At 36.2% G+C, this 14,801-nt stretch overlaps 1 non-coding gene across 1 annotated transcript; it reads right to left on the reverse strand.

Moving 5' to 3' along the window:
* Positions 1 to 1,031: 1,031 nt before the first annotated feature.
* On the reverse strand, positions 1,032 to 1,135 carry LOC129513191 (U6 spliceosomal RNA). The gene has a single exon (XR_008665172.1). It is a non-coding gene; the product is annotated as a U6 spliceosomal RNA (small nuclear RNA).
* Between the last annotated feature and the right edge of the window lie 13,666 nt (positions 1,136 to 14,801).

The following is a 14,801-nucleotide window of genomic DNA, read 5'->3' on the forward strand; positions in this document are numbered from 1 at the left end:
TAATATTTGCTTTTTTTCTTCAAAAACGTTGCACTTTTTGTGTGATTTAATTACTTTCTCTAAGAAGCCTTAATTAACCCCATAAGGAATTCACCACCGTCTCTTTGTATGATGCTAGTATCCCACAGACACATCTAGCATAGCTTTTGAAGTTCTTTATTCCACCAAACTGTTTACATGACTGTTTTTCCTTACAGATTGTAATCTTTTGAGAACACAGATGGCATCCTACTCATCTGTGTACACCACCTACAGGAAAGTAAAGGGCATTCCACTCAAGGAATGTCAAATCTTTGAACTCATCTCCACTGCCACATCAACCATAACACATTCACTTTTTTTTTTTTTAAGATTTTATTTATTTTATTCAGGAGAGACACACAGAGAGAGGGAGAGGCAGAGAGGCAGGCTCCATGCAAGGAGCCCAATATGGGACTCGATCCCAGGACTCCAGGATCATACCCTGGGCTGAAGGCAGGAGCTAAACCGCTGAGCCACCCAGGGATCCCCTACGTTCACTTTCATAATCAATTCTTTCACAGCTTCCTCTAGTTTTACTTAAAGACCTTTCAAGTGTCATTTTCCAGAAAAACATTATGTGACCTTTCGTTCACACCAATTTATGATGTCATTGATCCATGCTACATTTACTTAATTTTTTCCACAGGTCGAGCACAGTGCTTAGTACTAGGTATATAAATATGAAGAAGACACAGCCTGCCCTTAAAGAATTCAAAGACCAGTCAGAATACAAAAACTAATAATTGCAACACAATGCAAGTGCTATAACATAGAAAGGAATGGAGTGACATACAAACATATTTTGTGACTAGCTCTGGCTATGTAAAACTCAAAGAGCTTAATGAATTAGCAGATTTTGTCAGATAAAGATGAAGGAAGCAAATTTTTGGAAGAATGTGTGCAAAGACACGTAGTCAAGAAAGGATCCAGGGATCTAGTGAATCAGGAGCTGCTCTCTATGTTTGGAGCACAGGGTATATGTGGAGAGGACACAGATTGGAAAATTAGCCATAAGACTAGAATAGATCTTAGTGGCAATGTTAGCCTTGTGCAGAGGCCATGCTAATCCTCTGTATTATTCCCATTTTAGTACGTTGCACCGCTGAAGCGAGCACTTAAAGGCAATGTTAAGAAAAGTATACTTTATTTGTGGCAACATTAACATAGAAGAAATTGTTAAACAAGGCAGAAACATGATCAGATTTAGCTTAAGGAACATCATGATGATGGCAGGATGAGGACAGGTTTGGAGGTGAGGAAAGTTTGTGGTAGAAGAAACAATTAGGAAGCTTTTAAATCTTCTAGGGAAAAGATGAGGGGAACTTTCAAATGGTGGAGGCATTGTGGGGTACAAAGACTAATTTGTTTGATGTTAATGAAATAAACTCAACTGAACAAAGTAGAAAAAAGAATAGGATGGAGGAGCTAAGGGTGATTCCTTGTTTCTTCTATGGTACACTGACATGAGAAGAATCTCTCTAGGTTTAAATGTTTGGGGTATCTGGAAAACAGACAGGCAGACATGTCAAGTAGATAAATGTATCTGGAATTCAAGAGTAGAGTTGAGACTCATTGATTAGAAGTCATCCACTTATATTTGGTAATGAAAGCCATGAAAGTAGATCAAATCATCCAAAGTTTATAGAGAAGGTAAAAATGAAAGAGAGAAAAGAGTAGACCTTGAGTCATCCACCAACACATAAACAGTGGTCAGAGGACAGAGGAAAAAAGCCTTTGAAGAATCCCAGACAAACCAATCAAAATGATAATTAAAAGCCATGAGAGAATAGGCAGCTACTGTCAAAAACTGAAAATCTATCAAGTGGGAAAAAAGCTTAGTTTATTTGTCAGATAAGAAGGAACTGCCATAAAGCTTGGAAAAGCTATTCAAGACAGAAGTCATAGACTAGATTACAGAGGTTTGAGGGGCAGGCACAGAAGACGTAAACTATGGGGCTAAAAAATCAAGATGTCAGTAGGGCTGTGGACTACAGGGACTACAGGGACCATCCATTTGCTTGCCTTTTCAAGCTTCTAGAGGCTACCTGCATTCTTTAGTTTGTGGCCTCACCCTCCATGTGTAAAGCCAGTATCGTGGCATTTTCAAATCTCTCTCTCAATCTCTCTCTCTCACTCTCTTTCTCTTTTATATCTCAGCTACCATTGTCATGTATCTTCTTATCTCCTCTCACTCTGACCTTGCATTTCCCTTTTACAAGGATCTTGTGAGTAAATTGGACCAACTCAGGTAATTCAGGATAATCTCCTTATTTCAGATCCTATACTTAATCATGTCTGCAAAGTCTCTCTTGCCATTTAAAGTAAAATATTTACAAGGGCCATGTTGACATTTGGGGGTGACCATTATTCTATTTACCACACTGAGTAAGTATAGATCAATTAAACTAGGGAAGGACAATCAACTCCTCTTCTTTTAACAGAAGGGAAGGAGACCAGAGTATATGATGTCATATGCAGGTACAGATGCAAAGTTGGCAACTGGTCCTGTGTGTTGGTCATACATTCTTTTTGGAAGTATTGGGAGGGTGAAATATGCCATTGACAAAAGGAACACATTTTTGGAAAACCCAATGAAGTCAGTTGCAGAGAAAATAACAAGGAAAGGTGAAGAGACCCTAGAGAAACATGCAGGAGCTCCAATGGAGCTAGAAGACCTGTGTGGAGCCTATTGACTTAGCAAAGAGATTTGTCAAGCAACACTTTGAAGGCTGGGAAAAGAATCAAAGAAAATGAATAGCTGGATTCATCAAGTGATGGATGTCTGAAGAGTGGCTATAGTTGGGAAAATAAGAAGGAATGAAAGCAAGAATCCTGGTATCATTGAAACCACTGATTCTAGCATTAGGCTTGGTCAGGTTCACTCTTCCCCAATTTTGAAATTTTGTAAAATCTGTTTAATATACAAGATGTGTGTGTGTGTGCGCGCGCGCTTGTGTATGAGAGAGAGAGTGAGCGCACGAGAGAGAGAGAGAGAGAGAGAGAGAGAGAGAGAGAGAGAGAGATTCCCGAGCCTTGGAAATGCAAAATTCTTGTTTATAGTAATGACAGATCAATATCCTCATGTATTCAAATTTCAAAATCATGTCAGTAACCAAAGTAACTTGGTGGAGGTTGAAAAATAAAAGTAGATTAGAATGGCTAATAAATCCATCCTCATTCTTCTAGTACATTATATTAATTTAAATTTTTCTGAAACCTGTTTTTGACAGGCTGATTAATTTTACTGAAAGTTTATTTAACAATATTAAAGTGAATCAGCAAATAGAGTTTTCCCACTGGTAGAGATAAAAAATAAAAAATATAATTTACTACATAATTATCTGGTAATTACTTTGTCATCAGATACCTGTTATAAGAAATTTAACTCTATCTTTCATGTAATCTGTTCCATTTAGTTTAACTTTGGGTCTTATTATTCTCATTTTATCAGTTATAATTCATTAAAATATTATGCCAGTTTCATTAGCAGGTCAAAAACTGTCAGTCAACATTCTAGAAAGCCACAATCATTTCATTATTGAATATTTTACTCCTAAATTTCCCTAACTAGGAGTATACTGACAAGTTTTTAATCAACTATGAAATGTTCTTGTAATAATTTGTTCTTTTTGGGATGCCTGGGTGGTTCAGTGGCTGAGCATCTGCCTTCAGCTCAGGGCATGATCCTGGGATCTGGGATCGAGTCCCACATTGGGCTCCTTGCACGAAGCCTGCTTCTCCCTCTGCCTCTGTCTCTGCCTCTCTCTCTCCGTGTTTCTCATGAATAAATAAACAAAATCCTTAAAATAATAATAATAATAATAATAATAATAATAATAATAATTTGTTCTTTTCCTTAAAGTATTACATTATGTTTTGTTTTTTAAAATATCCTACTACTTTTCAATTGTTCTCTTCTTGCCCTCATTTACACAGACAACGAAATAGATCTAATGAATTTTGAATATTTTAAACCACTTAGAAAATCAGGTGCATGTTAAAATCACATAAAGAACTTTGCAAAAAAACAGATAGAGATGAGGTTAGTAAATGTCTTGGAAGAAAAGGAATGCCATACTCAGGGCCCAGGATGAAGATTACTCGTAGAGAGTTGGCAGTGGGGATAGATCAGAGGCAGGGGCTCCAGAAAGGAACACATACCCATAGCCAGTGTGCTAAGTAATATAGTCCTGAGCCAAGATTATGGCCACAAACATGGGAAGACTATTAGAAATGGAAGAGAAACATGTAAAATATGCTGAAAAGAAGCTGACCTAACCATCTCACAGAGTTGTTCTGGAAACAATGCAAAATTTCAGAGGGAAAAATTGAGAAAAGTCAGAATTCTTCATATGTCTAAGTCTTCACATTATTCATTATGTAAGAGCCCATTTCTCTCTGAGGGCTCTGTGCTTCACTTGAAAGATTTTGTGAGAAGAGTTCATGCCTGCCACCACAAACTTGTGCAGTCAGTACTCACAGCCTGCTTTTGCAATGGGATATTAAAGTAGATTTTTATTAGTTACTGCTTTAAAAAACATTATCTACATATCATCTTTTAAAAATTAAAGCTGTTTAAGAAAACTATTTGTATTGTTTAAATATTTACATATATAACATCCAATACTATACTCTGAGCCACTGTCTTTTTTGGAATAAAATTGCATGCCAGTACTCATAAATTTTGCTAAATGAAAAAAGTGGCATTTCTATCTAAATGAATTAATAATTAAAGTTAATAAAATTTTAAAATGTAGCACAACAATATAAGTATTCAAATTTAAATATTACATAAATTTTTACTATTAAAGAATAAATAAACTAAAATATAACAAACTTAGTTGTATCTAATGTTCATTTTAGTTTTTCATCAAGTTTTCATGCCATGGAATTAGCCATCTTGTCTCGTTAGGGCTTACATCTGAGAGTAATCGACTATGACTTTAGGAGTTTGAAACTGAATGAGGGATAGTTAGAAAACAAGGCATTAAATTTTTTGAACCCTTAGTCAACAGATAGTCATATTGGCAAACTGCATTGTTAAGGTAAAACTGCTGAAATAAGCATATTTCAGAGAGTGTCAGTTTTAGAGCAATCATTGTTACTATAGTAAACAAGAAAAGTAAACTGTATCACAATAAAATGTTTCTTCCCAGAGAAAAAAAAAGTACCTTTTATATGTTTGTATGTAAATATCTGGTAGTTCAATTTCATATTTTTTACATCAAATCCACTTTAAATGAGCACTCAAATTTAGCTTTTGATTCAGCAAGAAGGTGCCACTGCAACATTAATGAATCCCTGGGATCCCTGGGTGGCACAGCGGTTTAGCGCCTGCCTTTGGCCCAGGGCGCGATCCTGGAGACCCGGGATCGAGTCCCACGTCGGGCTCCCGGTGCATGGAGCCTGCTTCTCCCTCTGCCTGTGTTTCTGCCTCTCTCTCTCTCTCTCTCTCTCTCTCTCCCTCTCCGTGTGTGTGTGTGTGTGTGTGTGTGTGTGACTATCATAAATAAATAAAAATTTAAAAAAAACTTTAAAAAACCGTATTCCTTGGGGCTATCCATTTCACTAGTCTTTAAAAAAAATGAAATAAAGTAATAATACAAAATAAAGTATTTCCTCACCTGTACATACATTAACCTCTTAAAGTTCGTGTTTTTTTAAAGATTTTACTTATTTATTCATGAGAGACACACAGAGAGAGAAAGGCAGAGAAAGAGACAGAGGGAGAAGCAGGCTCCATGCAGGGAGCCTGATGTGGAACTCAATCCCTGGGCTGTGGGATCATGCCCTGAGCCAAAGGTAGGTGCTCGACCACTGAGACACCCAGGTGTCCCAATCTTTTAAAGTTTTGATAAATTATCATAATAAGACAGTATAGCTCATTTTAAGTTAACCTAATTTATATTTAAAAATGTAAACTAGAAAAATTCAGAAAGTAATTTTCACATCTCAAATTTCTTATTTTATTGAGGGATCTCCATTGGTTTCCTTTGATTACCCTATTAGTGCATTTAAAATATAATAAACAAAAAAAGAATAAAATATAATAAACAAAAATAAATAGATATAATAAAAATATGATTAATATTTCCAGAAGCATCTAAAATGAATTTGTATTCTAGTTATTGTGTGTGTCCATTTTATTTTTTTAAAGATTTTATTTATTTATTCATGAGAGACACAGAGAGAGAGAGGGAGAGACACAGGCAGAGGGAGAAGCAGGCTCCATGCAGGGAGCCTGATGTGGGACTCGATCCTGGGACTCCAGGATCACACCACGGGCCGAAGGCAGGTGCTAAACCGCTGAGCCACCCAAGCATCCTTGTGTGTGTCCATTTTAAAATGTGGAAATGAAGAATACGTTTTACTAAAATATTTTTTGCTAATTTTTCCCAATCTATTTTCATTAAGATAATGTTATATTGTCAAGATGATGCCTCTTACTTCAAGATATTTCAAAGTGGATACCATAAACAATATGAGCAATACTGTTGGATTATTACATCTGCTTATACTTTTAAGACCATATCATCTCTTTAAAGGTGAGGTAAACCTGTGTAATATAAACCTCACACCTAAAAATTGGTGATTCAATCATAAATGTCTTCATTTTCTTGATTTTCATTTTACTGAGTTTATTACCTAATTCACAAATAGCATTACATTAAATATTTAACATAACTACTTCTATAAAATATTTCAGCCTAAAGTAAAACAAATTTGCAATTCCAACTTCATCCCAGACTGGATATTTGTGAATCTGAATTATTTTTAAAACTTTTCCTTAAATGCTGATTGGTTTCATTGCAGATACCAAGAGAACAGAAGTTAAATTCCTTATATTTCTACTTTCCTCATTCTCTCTCTCTAGGTACAATTCTTTCTCTCTTGAGATAGTCCTAGAAATGATAGAGATGAGATAATAATAGAGTTTTCTTTCTATCTTCATAGGTAGTTATATTCTGACCCCAGAGATATAGGAGAGTTTTCACAGTAATTCTGAATTTTTCCAAAATTCTTTTAAACTCTAAAGAGAATGTCCAATAATAAACTCAACAACTATAGTAGCCAACTTAATTTACCTAATCTTCAATAGTCAACTTGACAAATGGTATTTTCAATATATTTAATTGTATAATTATACCTTTTTTTCCACTTACAAGTCGATGCATTCAGTGAATGTTTGCACTTTTCTTTCCAAGATGTTTATTTATTCCAAAAGGAAAAATAAAAAGGTTTATTAGTGTATGAATTCCTTTTGAACGTTTTATTGCTTTTCTCGTTACTCTTTATAGTTATAGCTCAGAGTATGAAATTATATATTTATTAACATATTAGGCAAAATTCAACCTAACTGGCACATTAAGAATGATTTAAAATCTGTTGTGTTAAATAACTGAAACTTTTTGAGTACAAATAATAGTTTATTTTCTGGCTAAAAAGAGGAATGAAGCACATTCTCCATTATAAATATAATAGGAAGAATGTAGTTTTAGAGCTATACAGACTTTGGGCAGTGACTTTGGGCAGTTTACTTGATTTTTTTTTGAACATCAGGTTTTTCATTTTTAAAATGGGGATAAAATGCCTACCTCATAGCACTTCATAAATAAAAATACACCACTGGGTGTCTGACACATAGTCTTATTCAATAAATGAACACAAAGGAAGATGAGGGAAAGGAGATTATTATAATGAAGCCATTGCTATCTGAAGTCAAACAATCCCATTCCCTCCCTCCAACACTTCTTCATTCACTCCCCTATCAATAAAATTACCTACTTCCTCAAACGTGGCCCTTCTCTCCATTACTGCAGAGTTTCTCAAAACTAGTGAAGTCTCTCTGGGTTTGTAAACTCTTGACTTAGCCTGATGGGTAGTCAAGAATTTGACAGATTCTAAAAGTCCAACTATTTTTATTTAGAGATATATATTACATTAATAGAGTCAACCTGGCTTCAACCTCCTTCTTCTCCACATCTGAGTTAGGCCCAGTATTTGGGATGCAGTGAATCACATCTAGTTCCCTAGAAAAGGTCAAGATGACTATGTACATTATAATGTTTTATTTTCTCTAGCTTCTCCCTAGACTCAGAGAAGTAGAAAGTCTTTGTTTTCAGCAAGGAGTAAATTCCCTCTACAAAAGTATTTTGGTTGCTGCACTTTAGATGGATATTAATTACTTTTACATGTTTTGACTACAGATATTTGCCTCAATAAACTCAGGTAGTTACAAAATCAGCTTTACAAAGTCCATTCTTTTCCATGCTTGTGGACAACATGCAGGCCTATGTGGAGGCTGAGAAAAATTAAGGCCATTCCAACTCAAGTTTAGCATTAGCACAAGTACAGCCATCTTAGGCCCCTGGGAATAAGAGCTGAACTTTACAGGAAAAACTGCAGAATGTCCAAGGCAGGGAATCCCATATCGGAAAGACAATAAAGCTCAGAATGCCCTCGGCAGAGAATCCCATATCAGATCTTAAGAAACTCCCCCACCCTTTCCCCCACATTGGAATGGAAAAAAATTCCTCCACCCCTTCTGAAAATCCCCTAGACCAGCCCATAAAAAACCTAACTGTAACCCACTTCGGGGTCCAAGCCCCTGCTCTGCTGTGTGGAGTATACTTGGACTCAAGCTCCAGCTTGTAAATAAACCCTCGTGTGTTTGCATTGATGTCGGCTCCTTGGTGGTTTCTCGGATTCGCAACCTTGGGCACAACAGCCTACATTTTTCTCAAAAAACTATGGCCTAAGTCAGATCCATCAGGAAACAGTGAATGAGAAACAGAGGTATATGCAAGAAGGTTATTGAGCAAAGCTTTTGAGACTAATACCTTTGAGAAGAATGCAGGAAGCCACAGTGAGCAGAGGGAGAGGTTAAATCATGATGAGCTTGCAGAAAAGGATTCAACTGAATTCAAAGGCAGTTTCAGAGGTAGACTAGCTTTTTGGAGTCAGAGTGAAGGTAGAGGTCTGGCCTTTTATTCCACATTACTGGTCACTTCCTTCGGTGAGGCTGCTCCCCATTGCTGAGGGCAATTGCTGGGGAGGCACTCAGCTATGAAAAGTTCATAATAAACACATCTGGCAGTTTGGAGAATGAGTGCTTCATCCTAAGTGGATGTATGAGTGGCACACTGCAAAATTCACTACTTACTGCTAACAAACCATCATTTACTTTTAGTGCTTCAGAATAAAATATTTTGGGGGAATTGAAAAAAAGCATATATATTAAGATGAAACAGTCTTTGTCATAGTGACATTTCAGTAACTTTACCAGGTGAAAATATAACAATCTTTAGAGGGAATTTGTTTCTTTACCCACATGACAAACTGGGGTTTCAGGGGCCAACCTGCACATATAACAACTGATGATCACAAGCCTTGCTATTCTATAGCATTAAGGATTTCAGAGAGAATCCTGACCATCTAACAACAGTAAGAAAGCTGAGAATGGTGGATCTTAGTGAGTTGAAGACTTGGGGAATAAGTCAGGCCAAAAGTGACTAAAAAACTCCAGGTACTCTAGATTTCAGAAACCAATAAGCCTTAAGACTATAGTATAAACTGGGTCATATCTTGGTACTTATATCTGCAATCCTAATTCACCAACAGCTGTTTCTACAGCAGTGTTTACCAGTGGACTCCTCCTGCATATCAGTCGCATAGGATGTTCATGAAAGGAGGTTCTAGGTAAAATATGTCTGGGAAACTTACCATTCCAAAATCCCCCTTAAAGACTGCAGTGTTTGTTAGGATATCAAAGTCTCAAGAAGTCAGTCTGCCTATTTTTTTTTTACCTTGTCATTTTTCACATTCACACAATTATACTATCCTTTTTCATGCAACCTTTATTACCATACAAAAGAAATCCTGTCCTGGAGAAATGAAGCTGGGTTATCCTTCTCCATGTAATATTAAAATGTCTTAAATGCTTCAATTAATCTACAGGCTGCTTTGCCAGCACAAAATAAAAATATGCTCTTGTGGATATCCTTTACTGAAACTCCTCTGGGAAATTTAGGCAAAAAAGCAATTGCAAATTTAATGTCAACAAAATAGTTCTTCTGTCAGTGAGTCGCATGTGTCTATAAACTTTTTCTTACCTATTCAAATAGTCCATTAAAACACTCTTCACTTTTTCATATATACAAACACTTGAATTTTCAGAATGTTTAAGTGTCTATCACTGTAGGAAAAGCCAGAAGGAGCCTTCCTGAGTTGAGATGGGATGCAGCCATAATAAACCAACAAACCCTTCCAACATAACATGACATAGGCAGAGAAAATGTGCCATGTGGAAGAAGCAGGGCTTTGTAGTGACATGAAAAAGGGATCCAATTCCGACTTCATTCCCTTGCTGAGTAACCTTGCCAAACTGCTTCATTCCTTTGACCTCAGGTTCTACATATGTAATATAAAGATGATATCATCTATCTTGAAAGTTATGCTGGAGGTTAAATGAAATAACATTTGTATAGGGAAATAAACTCAATGGGACCTTGCTTAACAAATACTACTGTTTCTTACCTACCCTCTTGTCTTATTCCTTCCAGATGATTCAGAGGAAATGAGGGGTAGATTTTTCCAATAATTATTTTCTTTATAATCTCCCTTTATTTCAAATTTTCTAAATTCATAATCTTATTGATAGTATAGACAAGAATCAGAAAGGACATTGAAAGGGAAAACATCAGGATAGCTTGAATCAGAAACATGATCATGAGGAGCTTAGACACTAGAAAAGACAAATGCCTGAAGATTTCCCTTATCCAAGGTTTGTCCCTTACCTTCTGTCTCTTGAAGGTTTTTGTAAAAGAAGAAAGCCGTTTGACCCTTTATAATTTTTGACATTTTGGGGGATCTCTGGGTGGCTCAGTGGTTTACCACCTGCCTTTGGCTCAGGGCATAATCCTGGAGTCCCAGGATCGAGTCCCACCCTGGGCTCCCTGCAGGGAGCCTGCTTCTCCCTCTGCCTGTGTCTCTGCCTCTCTCTCTCTCTCTGTGTCTCTCATGAATAAATAAATAAAATCTTTAAAAATACAATTTTTGACATATTTCCTAATACAGTTTGGACATTTCATCACTAATGGGTAGTTAATCATAGCACTCTATTTCTACCTGGCAATTAATAATAAATCCATTGTAGAGTTTGAGTGTCTGTGCACTGACTGCATGAGTGCTCATAATATAAAATGCAAAATAAGAGTTAAAATCCACTACTCTTCACTTATCACATTGGCAAAAATCAGAAAGTTCGATAACATGCTGTGTTTGCAAAGGCTGATGTAAACCAAAATTGGCACAACATAGGGAAGACAATTTGGTAACAGCTGACAAAATTTAAAATGCATCCTTTTGGACTCAGCAGTACCATCTCTAGCAATTTATTGTGTAAATATTCTCTTGTGTGCAAAATAAAGCATGTTCTAATGTACAGTACTGTTAGTTATAGCAAACCCTAAAAATAACCTAAATTTCTATCATTTAAGAACTGATTAATTAGTTTAGTACATCTATAAGATAGAGTAATATTTATAATTAACTGTATACCATTTACAATACTAGTCTTCAAGATATAAAGTGAAAAAAGCAAGTTAAAGAATATCAAAAAAAGTAAAATGCATCTACAGTCAATAGACATAGATTATTTCTGGAAAGACATCTAAGAACCTGACCGCAGTTGCCTTCAGGGAAGGTATATGGTGACTAAGAAGGCCTTTATCTTTCCCTTAGCTTGATTACACATAGACAGGCTAATTCCTAACTCTAGACTCCTGCTCACCTTTTTCTTAAAACATTTACTTAAGCAAACTTATATCTGGAAATTCTTTATCTCTTTGAGATGTAAATCTTTTAAAAAGTCCTTTGTCTGTTTTATAACCCAAAACTGTCTTTCTCAAGGACCTGGGAGTCATCTCTAAGAAATGTAACCATCAAGGAAGATAGACCCTATCTCCTAATTTCTATGGAAAGGTAGGAGACTAACACCTAGGGAGGTGACTTGCTCCATGTTGTAAAACTACCTCCTGTCATAAAAAGTTTAATTTTCCCTTGGGTAAGGTCAATTAGCAAACATAGGTGGCCTATGATTTCTTAAAAATTCTCCTACTCACCCTCTCCCCCTTTTTTGGTAGAGTTGAGCTCAAAGTTTTAGCATCTTTCCCTGTTGCAATAGCCTTGAAATAAAGTCTTCTTTGCATGTTTAATGTATCCGATGCACTTTTTGCTTTGACATTGGGATATAATATCACTTTTTCATATATACAAACATTTGAATTTTCAGAATGTTTACATGTGTATTCACTGTAGGAAAAGCCAGAAGGAGCCTTCCTGAGTTGAGATGGGATGCAGCCATAATAAACCAACAAACCCATCCAACATAACATGACATAGGCAGAGAAAATGTGCCATGTGGAAGTAGCAGGGCTTTGTAGTGACATGAAAAAGGGATCCAATTGCAGCCAACTTCAAGAGAGAAAGTTACTTTCCATTTAATACCTTTTTGATATTTTTACATTTTTACCATGTGCATCGATTATCTACCTATTCAAAATGTTTCAGTTAAACAATCTAGCAAAATCCTTAGTGTGGTTTACAGCCTCTGGAAATACAGGCTAAGTTATCCTGAAGAGATTCATCCAGTCACCTTCAGCTTTGAAATACTCTGCAAAATATTTTATAGGGAAAAAAACCTCTTCCAATTAAACAATGTGAACTGAAACTAAAATGGGAACATGTCCTTAATTCTCTCAAATAGTGCTGTTTAATACAAAGAAAGTGTTTTAGCTTAGTTGCATGAAAATTACAAGGAGCCCTCAATGAGAACTTCTAATATTTTCCGGAGATGCTAGGTGTACAATTATTCCATATAGCTATCCTATTTGGGTCACCCTAAGCTCAACTTCCACTTTAACTATGGAAGCCTGCGAGCTACAAGTCTGTATTCAATCAAGTCATTTACTTTGTGATGATTTATATTCAAAGCAAAATAAGAAGGGATGAACACTCATATTTACAAAGTCAGTATAATCCATTTTTTAGTGACATCTTTCAAAGACAAGTTCTGAAATCTACAGAGAGAACTAATGCTATCAATTTTTATGGTCAGTTATATTAGTCCTGGTTTTAAAAGTCAGGTTTTTTCTTTAAGAGGTAAATTTCAAACTCAGAGAACTTAGTAAGTAATTAGTTTGTCAATACTAAGGAAGTGTTCCCATAATTAAACTTCTAGGAGGTAGAAGAAATTTAATTTGTATGTATTATGTAGGAGCATTTTAATACTAGAGCACTTTAACACTACTCTCATAGGAAGATGGCTTTTTTTCCTTTACCCTATATTATCATCATCTCTGTGTTGTGGGGTATCTCTCTTTCCCATCAGAGTCATTTTTTTTTTAAGAAAGTGGATAGGATAATTGGAAAATACTTGTAAGTATATTTCAAGGTAAGGAAAGAGACAGATGCCCTTTGAATAGTCTATAACCTTTAATGTTTGATTTGTATAGCTTGGAATCCCTTCACAGTGAGAGACATTACACTATCTGGAATTGACCAAAATGGAAAGTAAAGCAAGCTGCCACCTGGAATATGCATTACCTCTGGGGCTTCATCCTCCAGGACTTCCTCAGGATCCATGCTACATAAATCATGGATTAACAGCATGCGTTACCTGAGAACTTGTTAAAAAAACAAGATTCTCAGGCCCTAACCCAAACTTCTTAATCGAAATCTGCACTGGACGGGTATCTGGGTGGCTCAGTGGTTCAGCGTCTACCTTTGGCTCGGGTCGTGATCCAGAGGTCTTGGGATCCAGTCCCATGTCAGGCTCCCAGCAGGGAGCCTGTTTCTGCCTATGTCTCTGCCTGTGTCTCTGCCTGTATCTCTGCCTTTCTCTCTGTGTCTCTCATAAATAAATTTAAAAATCTAAAAAAAAAAAAAAATTGCACTTTAAACAAATCTTCCAAGTGATTTGTATGCATATTTAAGAGTGAGAAGTAATACTCTAGATCTGAATGTCCTCTCCCCTCCTACTCAGCAAACATGAACTATGACAGAGCCTTGAAGAATTATTAGACCAAAGAGGCCTTGCTCGTGGCCTCTCCCTTCCATTCTAACTAACTGGCATGTTATTACCAAATGGTCTTCTCAAAATATTGTTTGTGATATGCTCCTCATAGCAACTATAATAACATATTCATTTGTGATATATATTTTTTTAACTTACAAAGTGCTTTCAGGTAAATTAAGTTTGTTCTCATAACAATACTGTGAAATAGGTTGTATTAGTTCCAGGTGAAATGCATTCTCGGGAATGTGCCTAAAATCAGTCATGAAGTGAGCAATGGAGTCAGGCCTCACTGTTTTAATTGCTAATATTAAATATCACACTTTCTCCCTCGTTTCATGCTGGACCATTCCCCTGTCCTAACCTTCAATGATTCCCAATTGCATATTAAGAAAAATTCAGCCTGCTGACCCAGTCTGGCCCCACTGACCTCTTCCACCAACTATGTCAAAACCAACTTTAAGTTGGCTTCACAACCCAGATGTATTCACCTAGCCCTCCTTATTCACCCATGTCCCTTTCTAAGAAATCAACACCATTCCAATTTTTTGAAATGCAGCTAAAAGATCATTATTAAACGAGAAGGAATATAAATCATAAAGTGTTCTGAGTTACCATAAACATTTTCAGGTCATCAACATTTAGGAAATCTGGATATGCATTAAGAAAACCTAAAATAGCACATTATAGTTCCTTTGGAACTAGA

The sequence above is a fragment of the Nyctereutes procyonoides genome, unplaced genomic scaffold (assembly GCF_905146905.1).
Source record: "Nyctereutes procyonoides isolate TBG_1078 unplaced genomic scaffold, NYPRO_anot_genome, whole genome shotgun sequence".
NCBI classification, from domain to species: Eukaryota; Metazoa; Chordata; class Mammalia; order Carnivora; family Canidae; genus Nyctereutes; species Nyctereutes procyonoides.